This window comes from Saimiri boliviensis, chromosome 2, assembly GCF_048565385.1.
Source record: "Saimiri boliviensis isolate mSaiBol1 chromosome 2, mSaiBol1.pri, whole genome shotgun sequence".
NCBI lineage: Eukaryota > Metazoa > Chordata > Mammalia > Primates > Cebidae > Saimiri > Saimiri boliviensis.
The window spans coordinates 5,817,017-5,828,564 of record NC_133450.1 but is presented as its reverse complement, the minus strand read 5'-3'; the positions used below and the strand labels follow the sequence as shown (position 1 = coordinate 5,828,564).

Genomic DNA, 11,548 nt, shown 5'->3' with positions numbered 1-11,548 from the left:
GTTAGATTTCCATAGAAGTTTCTCCCAATTTCCTTGTGGAAGAGTATATGGTTTCTAGGATCCTGAAATTCAGGTGTGAGAAGAAAGCTGGAGACATCAACTTCCAGTATGTCATCCTTGCCTTCAGTTGTATCTGGTATTTTTTAGCCTAAAGAACCTGTTTTGTTTTCTCCAGAGAATAACCCTACAGTTTTCTACAGAGTGAAGCAGGGACTGCTCCCTAGCTGAGCTGAGTGGATGAGGGCATCTGGGGGATATGTGCTTCCTTAATAGGCTTTCACCCACTTTTCTCTTTTTGGATCAACTTTTACTCCTACTTCCCAAGGTGTCTGGTGCTTCCTGTTTCTGAGCCGTTGGGCACCGGAGAGTTAAATTGATTAGTTTCTCAGCTATTCAGTTTCCTTGATTATGAAAATGGTTGCTGTGTCACTATGTGCAGCTCCACTGTTGTAAATGGAAAGATAGAAGTGTTTAGTGATTCTCCCAGCATAGAATACCGACGACATAAAGGGCGTGACCTCTGTTAGTAAGAACTGAACCAGAAGAGAATTGTGATTGTTCAAGAGCCATCAAATAGGGCAAGAAAAATGGCAATCAGAGTTCAGACATGGCAGAGCTTGAAGAAAACAGCAGAAAACCACCAAGAGAAGGACTTTAGGGTCTGGCTTTGCCCTCAGGCTCCCAAAGACCACTGAGTACATGCAGTTCGACCGAATTTGGGATCTAATCTAAGAAGACTTGCCAATCTTTTGATATCATTACTTCCACTTAAACCCACAGGTTTTTTTCAGAGGAGCTTTATGTTTACAAAAAAAAAAAAAAATTGAAAGGAGAGTAGAGAGAGATCTCCTCACTCATGTATATCCCATCATCGCCACCACAATTTCTTGTATTATGAACATCTTGCATTAGTGTGATACATTTGTAACAGCTGATGAGCCAATAGTGATACATTATTATTAACTAAAGTCCATAGTTTACTTTAGGGTTCCTTCTTTATGTTGTACATTCTGTGGACTTTAACAAACGTGTAACAACCAAGTATCCATCATTGCCTATCATACAGAGTGGTGTCACTGACCTAAAATTCCCTGTGTAGGCCAGGCACGGTGGCTCAAGCCTGTAATCCCAGCACTTTGGGAGGCCGAGGCGGGTGGATCACGAGGTCGAGAGATCGAGATCATCCTGGTCAACATGGTGGAACCCCGTCTCTACTAAAAATACAAAAAATTAGCTGGGCATGGTGGCGCGTGCCTGTAATCCCAGCTACTCAGGAGGCTGAGGCAGGAGAATTGCCTGAACTCAGGAGGCGGAGGTTGCGGTGAGCCGAGATCTCGCCATCGCACTCCAGCCTGGGTAACAAGAGCGAAACTCCGTCTCAAAAAAAAAATTCCCTGTGTATCCTTCTCTCCCTCCCTCTCCCCACTCTTCTGGCAACCACCATCTCCATAGTTTCACCTTTCCCAGAATGTCATATAGATGGAATCATTCAGTATGTAGCCATTTTCGACTGGTTTCTTTCACTTGGTAATATGCATTTAACATTCCTGCGGGTCTTTTCATGGCTTGATAGCTCATTTCATTTTAGTACTGAGTAATACTCCGTTGTCTGGATGTCCCACCGCTTATTTATCCACACACCTACTCAAGGACATCTTGGTTGCTTCCGAGTCTTGAGAAAAGCCACGATAAACATTTGTCTGCAGGTTTTTGTGGGGACATAAGCTTTCAACTCACTTAGGTAAAGAACAAAGCGTGTGATTGCTGGTTTATTCATAGTGTTGTAAGAAGCTGCTAAACTGTCTTCTTCCTCCATTTGAGTTCTTGGTTTGGTTTATCTCGAAGTCTGCAGGAGCACATCTACAGGGAATTTTTAAAATGATATGTGAAGAAGGCGATGTTTTCGCATTCTTTCCATGGCCTTTATCCGTAGAAGCCCCGGTGGCTACACTTAACTATGTTGTATCACAAAGCTTTCTTCTCAGATATTTGGAGATATTGCTGCTATGTTCTCCGGCATTTTGTGTGGTTGAGTCTGAGGTCAACCTAATTTTGTTCCTGTACCTAACCAATTTTGTGTGCCTATATCCTTAAAGGAATCTTGTCTGTTAGTAGAATTCAAGACTGTTATCACAACGTGCCCAGATGCTGATTCTCTGTGCTGACTTTTGAATGTACTAAAGACTCAGGACATTTTGTCACTTAGGGAAATCTTTTTAGTGAATCTTCAATTATTGCTTATTTCAAATGTTCTGATTGTTACCCTGAAAACATCTCATTTACTTAAGGCAGATTCCATATATATGTAAGTAAAATAATATATTTATAAATTTATGTTATATATTTATATGTATAATCTATCTATATTATCTATATATATTTTATTATTTTTTTGAGACAGAGTCTCTGTCATCCAGGCTGGAGTGCAGTGGCACGATCTGGGCTCACTGCAGCCCCCACCTTCTGGGTTCAAGCAATTCTACCTCAGCCTCCTATCTGGGATTACAGGTGCCCACCACCACACCAGGGTAATTTTTTTTTAGGGGGTGGTATTTGTAGTAGAGATGGGTTTTCACCATGTTGGCCAGGCTGGTCTCAAACTCTTGACCTCAACTGACCCAACTGCCTTGGCATCCCAAAGTGCTGGGATTACAGGTGTGAGCCACCACACCCAACCAGATTCCTAATTTTTAAAAATCCGTCCTGTGTATCTTTATCATTTTCCTGACTTACTTTTTCTCTTTTAAAAAGTTTCTCAGATGTTTTTTTTGTCCTTGACATCACCATTTGGGTTTCTCAGGGTCAGTTCTTCTTTTTTACTCTCTCCAATTTGAATTTGAACACGGGTCATTTCATTTCTTAAAAATCTTAGTGCTTCCTTTGTGTCTGACTTTCTGCTCTAGCGTTATAGAGCAGAGATGGGATGTCTTCTCGCATCCCTTAATTAAGGACGCTAAGTGCTTTTCTAATTTTTTTCTGATTTCTTTTTTATTAAAATACTGAGTTTTATTTCACATGTATATTTTTGCCTCCCTGCCATTTCCATGTCTGACCACTGCTGCTACTGTGTCCTATCATAACATTCCATACATACTTAAAACCAGGCAAAGGGTGGATTTCCGTCTTTAAAAACTAAACAGGCATTTTGGACACATTCTTGGCAATGGAACCTGCACAACATTTATCAAACGTGGTAGGCAAAGTTCTCACTCTGCATTATAAAAAGGACAGTCAGGGCTGGCACGGTGGCTCATGCCTATAATCCAAGAACTTTGAGAGACCAAGGCAGGTGGATCATGAGGTCAGGTGTTCAAGACTAGCCTGGCCAACATAGTGAAACCTTGTCTCTACTAAAAATACAAAAAATTAGTCAGGCGTGGTGGTGGGCACCTGTTAATCCCAGCTACTTGGGATGCTGAGGCAGCAGAATCGCTTGATCCTGGGAGGCGGAGGTTGTAGTGAGCCGAGATTGCACCACTGCACTCTGGTCCAGTCAACAGTGCGAGACTCTCTCAAAAAAAGAAGAAAAAAAGGCCACCCAGATATCAACTGTTGCAGAAATGAAGATGGAAACTTTTAACTAATTGTTTAAACTATTTTCTTAAAGAGAGTTCCTCCACTACCAGACATCTTGAATAGCTTCCTGGTCTGTCATGCGGAAACAATTCTTCACATAATTGTAAACTTGGCTTCCACTTTGGGAAGAGAACCACCTTTTTCTATATATGTTTGCATTTTTGCTTTAACGTCTTCGACAGAACTAGGTCCTTTTAGTGTTTTAGGAGTTTTTTTCTTTTACCATTTTTTGAAGGCGTCTTGTCCTTTTGATCTCAGTGTTGATGGTTTTGAGTCATTTCCATTCTGATTTGACTGCTGTGCATTTTTGGCTGGAGTATCTTGGATATATTTTTTCACTGGTGCTTTTTCTTCCGTTTCTTCCTCATCAAAATAATCTCCTTCTCCTTCTCCTCCTCCTCGTCTTCTATCTCCTTCTCCTTTCTTCTTCCTTTTTCTCCCACTGCTGCTGCTGCTGCAGTAGCAGCAAGTTTTACTTTTGTGGAACCTTGTTACCACCTCCAGGGGCAGACCGCTTTCCAGACATACTTAAGAGTTTCACATCCTCCTCCTCTTCATCTTCTGATTCTGCGTCTTCCTCCACAGCCACTAAGTGCTGTCCACCAATGTGCATTGGCCCTGAACCACACTTGAACTGTAAGACCACTGGTGGTGTTATTTCAAAGCCCCCAACGGAAACCGTCGGCTGTACAGACATTTTCAACATTGCCGGTGTTACTTTATTGGACTGCCTTCATAATTCATGTGCAACTCATCCTTTGTACCAGCCCCTACACTGACCATTCTTAAAGAAAACTGGTGCTCATTTTCATCATGATCCACCTTAAAGTGATCATGTTTGTCGGCCTTTAGTTCACAACTGAAAAGATGATTCTGGGGGCTCAGGGGTCTTGTGTCCACGTCCAGTGGATCTTCTTTGGGATGGTGGCATGCATTTAGATGGGAGAGAAGGCAGCTGGAGACAGATGACTCCTACTCCAGAGAACAGCTACTCAGGACAGAATCACACCAGAGATTTTTTTTTTTCTGATTTCTATAGTAAAATTCTGCTAATCTTACGTTTTTGTAAGTTCTACATGGTCCCTACTGTACAACCTATTTGGTTTTCCGCTGACAGCAGGTGAACGTGCACAGCTCAGTCCATGGCTAGCTGAATCTCATAAGGTACAGCCTCCGGGTCCTCTATCACGGAGCATACCAACAATTGCAATCCCCACCATGCATCATTACCAGGACTCCCCCCATCTCAGACTCTGCCTGCAGTGTTCTGTGGGAGCAGTGTGTTGCAAAAGGAAAGCACCTTCACCAGCATCTTTCTTCCCCTTCCTCCTGTTCTGGTGTTTTCTAGAAATTGGAATGGCATGTAAAATGGAGATCCAGTGCCTGGCTCTCATGCCCACTCACCATACTTCTCCCATTGATAAATCGCCTAGACTAGAATACAAGATGATATTTTAAAGAATGTCTTTAATGATACATTTTATTTCTTTAGACTATATTTGTTGAGCACTTCCTTTATGTAGGGTCCTGTTGTAGGCAAAGAAAATAGAGCAGTGAGCAAGACAGACATGGCCCTGCCCTCAGGGAGCTTCCATCCTGGGGTAGAACGGGGATGACAGAAAACAGCTGACAACAGAGTTAATTATTGTAGCTACAGTTGTGATTAGGGGTTCAGAGAAAACATCCGGACGAAGGAGCGGTGGTGCTGTTGGTGGTTCTAGCATCGCTTTCCCTGAATAATCGGTGTTTCAGTTGAGCTCTAAAAGATCAGAATGAATAAACAAAAAGAGAAGGAGAGTTGGGATGCCTCAGGCATAGGGAAGACCATATATCAAGGCCCTGAGGCAGGAGGACGTGGTGGGTTTGAGGGCATTGTAGAAAGTCAACGCGTGTGGAGCTTAGAGGGAGGTAAAGTCGTGTTCACTGTTGCAACCCCGGTGCCGAGGTGGAGCAGGGGGCTCTATAAATGATTTTGCCTGATGAATGGAAGATGGCAGTTGTAGCTAATCTGTGAGGAAGTTCCTGATGGTAGGTGTTGGGCTGCCTCAGCTCTTTCTTGTCCTCACATTTTTACCAGTAATTAGAGTCAGAATGTGGAAGCCGTGCCCAGTCAGCCAGAAGATGAGGATGTGGGTCAGAGTCAAAGAAGGGCTAAAAGAAGGACGAGCAGCATGTGGCTGAGGCCAAAAGGGAAACCACATGGATGTGAAGCAGCGTGGGAAGGTTTGAGGTGGGATAGCTTTAGAGGTAGGTCTTGAGGAATGGAGCAGGAGGAATCAACAAGTAGCAAGGGAAGAGGCCGGGAGAAGAACAGGACAAGGTGAACAGAAGTCCCAAGAAAGAGATGGTGGGGGTGTGGGGGTCCCTCTGGGCTGCTGGACCAGATGATGCGTTGTGGGGAGGCTGGATGCTGAGATGGACAAGGTGATTTCTCAGCTGCAGTCAGTCAGGAAGAATATGTCCCCAGAACTGATGTGCCCCCTCTTTGGAGCCCATCAGGATAAAGCCTGAGTCAGCCTTACTCTGTCCACCTGCTTTCCACATTCAAGCACTGAGTGAAAAGTACCTGCATATGTCTTTGGGAGGTGAAGAAAAATGGCCAAAGCTGGGAAGTCCCAAAGGTCCAAACGCAGACTTCACCTCCCATTGCTTCCGAGTGAACTTGAGAATTTGCCCTATATCATCACTCAGATCCCATCAGCTTTGAGACCTAGTAAAAACTCTTCCCCACAAGTCCTGGAGAACCAGAACCAAGGAAAAGAAGACTGGCTCCAGCCCTGACTGCACGGCATTAGTTTTGATAGACATCTGTGTAGGTGGCACCAGGACCATTCACTCAACAAACATTTTCTGTGTGCCATCTCCATGCCACGCACCCGGGCTGGCATCAGGTGGTGCAGCTGTCATCTTTGTGCTGAGAAATGTCATAAACAACACCATTTAGGACAAGCAACATCCAAGGGAGCAGCCTCTGAGGAAGTGTCTTGGTTTCTCTGGGCACCCTGAAGTCTTGGCCATTCATTGACTCTTAGAGGGAGGGATTGACTGGGAATTGGGGAAGTGAGGCTTCCTCAGAGACTAAGCAGCCACGCGGCTGCAGCTCCCCTGGAACAGGCAGGCTTGCACAAACTCAAATGAATTAGAAGTGTAAATTGAGCAGTTCGACTTGGCTTGCACAGTACAATAAAGATCTGCAAACACTCAACTCCGTATTGAACCTGAGGCAGGGTGATTAATTCATTATTCACTTCCCAGCCTGGAAGCAAAAGCGTGTATACCCAAGGGCCAGCATGGATGAGCAGAGTCATAAATCACGCCATTTACAAGTCTAGCAATGAGAAAATCCACTGGCTGGAGCGGGGATGCTCTGCAGGCAGCAACAGCAGCCTGAGGACAGGCCAGCCAAGGTGGGTCTGTCTCCTCTCCGGAGACACACCAGTTGGCCAGGCATTTCACCTTCCAGCCAAGATGGCCAGCCTCTCGGCCACCCGGCTTGGTGTTTCCTGGCCAGACCACAAGGAAACAAACTCCACTCCACCCAGGAGGAATGCTCCTGTGACCTGAAATGGCCTCTCTCAAACGTAGACAAAGTACTAGGAGTAGCATTAGGCTCTCTCCAAAAGGCTGCTGTGGTCCAGTTGGGATAAACCACTACCCACCCCTCTCCTTGGGCCGTTCTGGGTTTCAAGGCCTTCTGCCGCAGCCAGAGGGCCAACCTGGTGTCTGCTCAGCATCCTCCAATCCAGCTCCCTGGATATTATTGGCTGCCAACCATGAGCCAGGACCTGTGCCCTCCAATCTCTGCTGCCTTCAGGACAGGATGCTTTGGGGACCTGAATTTCACTGAGAGTTGAAAGAGGCTTTTTAAGCCCCTATTTGAATACAAGGTAGTTCTTCAAATATTTGATAATTCTTTCTCTTCCAAGTAAAACATCCTTAGTGTCTTCAACTATTCCTCACATTTCAAGATTTCTACACCCCCTTCAATGGCCGGGAAGTCCTTCCATTTTGATATTGACTATTTCCCACTTTGCATTTCCTCTGAATTCTCCAAAATCTCAGAAAGGGACCCAGTACTTCCTGTGCGTTCTTGTCATGAGAGAACAATAACATGAAGACTTACTATGTGCCAGGCATTTCCTACTCATTATCTCACTAAACTTTCGTGATGAGCTGGTGAAGTAGTTTTTAACTCCGGTTTACAGAGGAGGACACTGAGACCGAAAGAGTTAAATGGCTTACGAGGATTGAACCTTTGGTCAGTCTGACTCCAGAGACTGTGATTCTAAACCTTATGATCTACTGGCTCCTTCACCTAGAGTCTGACACCCTGACATCTGATTCAGGGCCTGCCACACCTGGGAACCTTTTTTTGCTGGAGCCAGGCTGAGCTTTGAGAGACTAGCCAAAGCTCTTTTCCTTCATTTAAAAAATCTTTTATTTGGCTAGGTGTGGTGGCTCATGCCTGTAATCCCAGCACTTTGGGAGGCCAAGGTGAGAGGATCACCTGAGATCAGGAGTTTGAGACCAGCCTGGCTGGCATGGTGAAACCCCATCTCTATTAAAATATAAAAATTAGCTGGGCATGGTAGTGTGTGCCTGTAGTTCTGGCTACTCAGGTGGCTGAAGCAGGAGAATTGCTTGAGCCGGGAAGGTAAAAGGTTGTAGTGAGTCGAGACTGTGCCATTGCACTCCAGCCTGGGTGAGAGAGCAAGACTCTGTCTCTTAAAAAAAAAAAAAAAGTTATTTCGAGACAGGAACTTGCTCTGTCACCCAGGCTGGAGTGCAGTGGCGTGAACTTGGCTCACTGCATCCTCAACCTGCTGAGCTCAAGTGATCCTCCCATCTCAGCCTCCCAAAAAGCTGGGACCACAGGCACGTGCCACTGTCTGGCTAATTTATTGTTATATTTTGTAAACGGGGTCTCCCTCTATTGTCCAGCTTAAGCCATTTAATTGCTATCCAATTCAGCATCAAAAAAAATAATGAACTCAGGTAAAATAAATCCATAACAGCATTGCTCACACTGCTTTTCACCCTCTGTCTGAGAAACCCTTCGAATAAAGAGAGAAATCCTTATTTCTCTCATTCTTCTTGCCAGAACAGGCATATGGCCCATGATGCAGTTTCTTTACAATTTCTTTTTGCCTTATTTGGTACACAGAAGAGCAGCATTCTCCCTAAGCTATTTATGGAGCAAAAGAACAAGAAAAGAAGATTCCTGCTGGGTGCGGTGGCTCACACCTATAACCCCAGAACTTTGGGAGGCCAAGGCAGGAGGATCACCTGAGGTCAGGAGTTGGAGACCAGCCTGGCCAACATGGTGAAACCCTGTCTCTGCTAAAAATACAAAATTAGCTGGGCGTAGTGGTGGGGGCCTGTAATTCCAGCTACTAGGGAGGCTGAGGCAGGAGAATCACTTGAACCCAGGAGGTGGAGTTTGCAGTGAGCCGAGATCATGCCATTGCACTCCAGCCTGGGCAAAAAAGAGAGAAACTCTGTCTCAGAAAAAAAGAAAGAAAGAAAGAAAGAAGAGGATTCCTTAACAAGAAAGTGTCTAACCAAGGGATTACTGAATTATGCTCATTCTGCTTGGTGTCATCAGACAGATTCTTTACAAAAAAGAGCACCATGACTCAGCCTACCTCGCTGGAGAGCAATAATCCTATCTATTTATACCTTCCCATCTTCCCAGAAGGAAGAAAATATTACATGGCGCTGGGCGCGGTGGCTCACGCCTGTAGTCCTAGCACTTTGGGAGGCCGAGGTGGGTGGATCACCTGAGGTCAGGAGTTCAAGAAAATATTTCATGGCTAGAACTGTGGGACCGGGTTTCAGTTGGGGATTTTACGAGGCCCACTACAAGACTATGCATGTATTAATAAAGCCTGAAATGAATATTCACAGAGAAATATTTAGATTTTACTTACATGGGGTTGCATCTGGCATGCTGATTAAGGCAAGAGGACTTGAGGGAATGGGCTGTTCCCTATACAAGGTTCCATCATCCTGGGAGGAGGTGGGTAACCTGCATGGACAGCCAGGTGGGTCCTGCAGAGCCTGCTTCCTGGCTACACAAAGCCAACCTGAGAGAGGATGCAAGGCTTTCGACCTCTATGGTACTCTGGCAACATCAGGGAATTTACGGTTACTCAAAGCATGCCCAGTAGGTTGGGACTGATCCAGATGAATGGGACTATGGAAGCTGGATGATAGCTGGTGCCTGCCAATCATCCATCAGGATCAACATTGGCGGTGGGGGTGGGTGAGAGCCCGCAGAGGCCATGGAGGCTGAGGAAAGTCTAGAAAAAGCTGCATGTGACCGAAGTCCAGCTATGAATATCCACAAGTACCTGAACTCAGGATGCCGTGTTCTGAAGTCATGTGAATGTCAGTTTCATCACCCAGCATGAATTTATCAATTAGATGTTATGAAACTTAAACTGTAATGGAGCTGAATGTGCTGAGAGATTTACCTCACTTCTACTATTCAAATGAAGTCAGCTCACTAAATAGGTCTCAACCTGAATATGTGGCTAATTTTCTCTAAAAATCTGCATTTTACAAAAACATTTGTAAAAACTGAATTAAACAGCAAACTAGAGGTAAAAATATGAAAACTTTGTGTTTTTTAAATGAAAACATATGAAATACAAAAATTTTAAAACAGTAATTGAACATTCATTTACATATAGTAAAATGTACAAAACTTTTTTTAAATTGCATTTTACGTTTTGGGGTACATGTGAAGAACATGCAAGATTGTTGCATAGGTATGCACATGGCAGTGTGATTTGCTGCCTTCCTCCCCATCACCTATATCTGGCATTTCTCCCCATGCTGTCTCTCCCCACCTCCTCACCCCGCCACTGTCCCTCCCCTATTTCCCTCCTGACAGACCCCAGTGTTTGATGCCCCCCTTCCTGCGTCCACGTGTTCTCATTGTTCAACACCCGCCTAAAAATCTTAAAGGTAGAGCTCCGTGACTTTCTGTGTTAGGTATGACTTTTTGCATATGGGCCACTTCCCAGATCAAGAGACAGAACATTTTCATACTCTAGAAAACTCCTTCACATTCCTTTCTAGGGCCTCTCCACCACCAGATAAGAACTGTACCAGTTCTTTGACCACACTTCGATTTGTCCTGTGCTTGAACTTCATATAAATGGAATTGTACTTAACCAATTTCCTGGAAGCTTTTGCTCAATGTTATATTTTTGGATTAATCCATGTTGTTAAAGGTATCAGTAGTTAATTTCTTTCTAGTGCTTGAGTAGTAATTCATTGTATGAATATAACTGAATGGTTTATCTATTTACCTGTTGATGAACATTTACTTTCTTTCCAGTGTTTGGTTATTAGGAATAAAACTTAGGCTGGGCTCAGTGGCTCATGCCTGTAATCCCAGCACTTTGGGACGCTGAGGCAAGAGGATCACTTTGGGCCAGGAGTTTGACACCAGCCTGGGCAACATAGCAAGACTTCATCTCTACACAATATTTTAAAAATTAGCCAGGTGCAGTGATGCGCACCTGTAGTCCTACCTGTTCGGGAGGCTGAGGCGGGAGGATCACCGGGTCCAGGATTTCAAGGTTACAGTGGACCATTATCACATCACTGCACTCTGGCCTGTCTGACAGAGCAAGACCCCGTCTCTAAAAAAAAATTTTTAGGCCAGGCACTATGGTTCATGCCTGTAGTAATCCCAGCACTCTGGGAGGCTGAGGCAGGAGGATCACTTGAGCTCACTAGTTCAAGACCAGCCTGGGCAATATGGCAAAACCCTGCCTCTACCAAAAATACAAAAAATTAGCTGGGCATGGTGGCATGTGCCTGTAGTCCTGGCTATTTGGGAGGCTGAGGTGGGAGGCTGGCTTGAACCTGGGAGTTGGAGGTTGCAGTGAGCCAAGATCATGCCACTGCACTCCAGCCTGCATGATAGAGCCAGACTTTTTCTCAAAAAACACTTAAA

General features: G+C 44.7%; 1 pseudogene; it reads right to left on the bottom strand.

Moving 5' to 3' along the window:
• Positions 1-3,601: 3,601 nt before the first annotated feature.
• LOC101030003 (nucleophosmin-like) lies at positions 3,602-4,374 on the bottom strand (annotated as a pseudogene).
• Between the last annotated feature and the right edge of the window lie 7,174 nt (positions 4,375-11,548).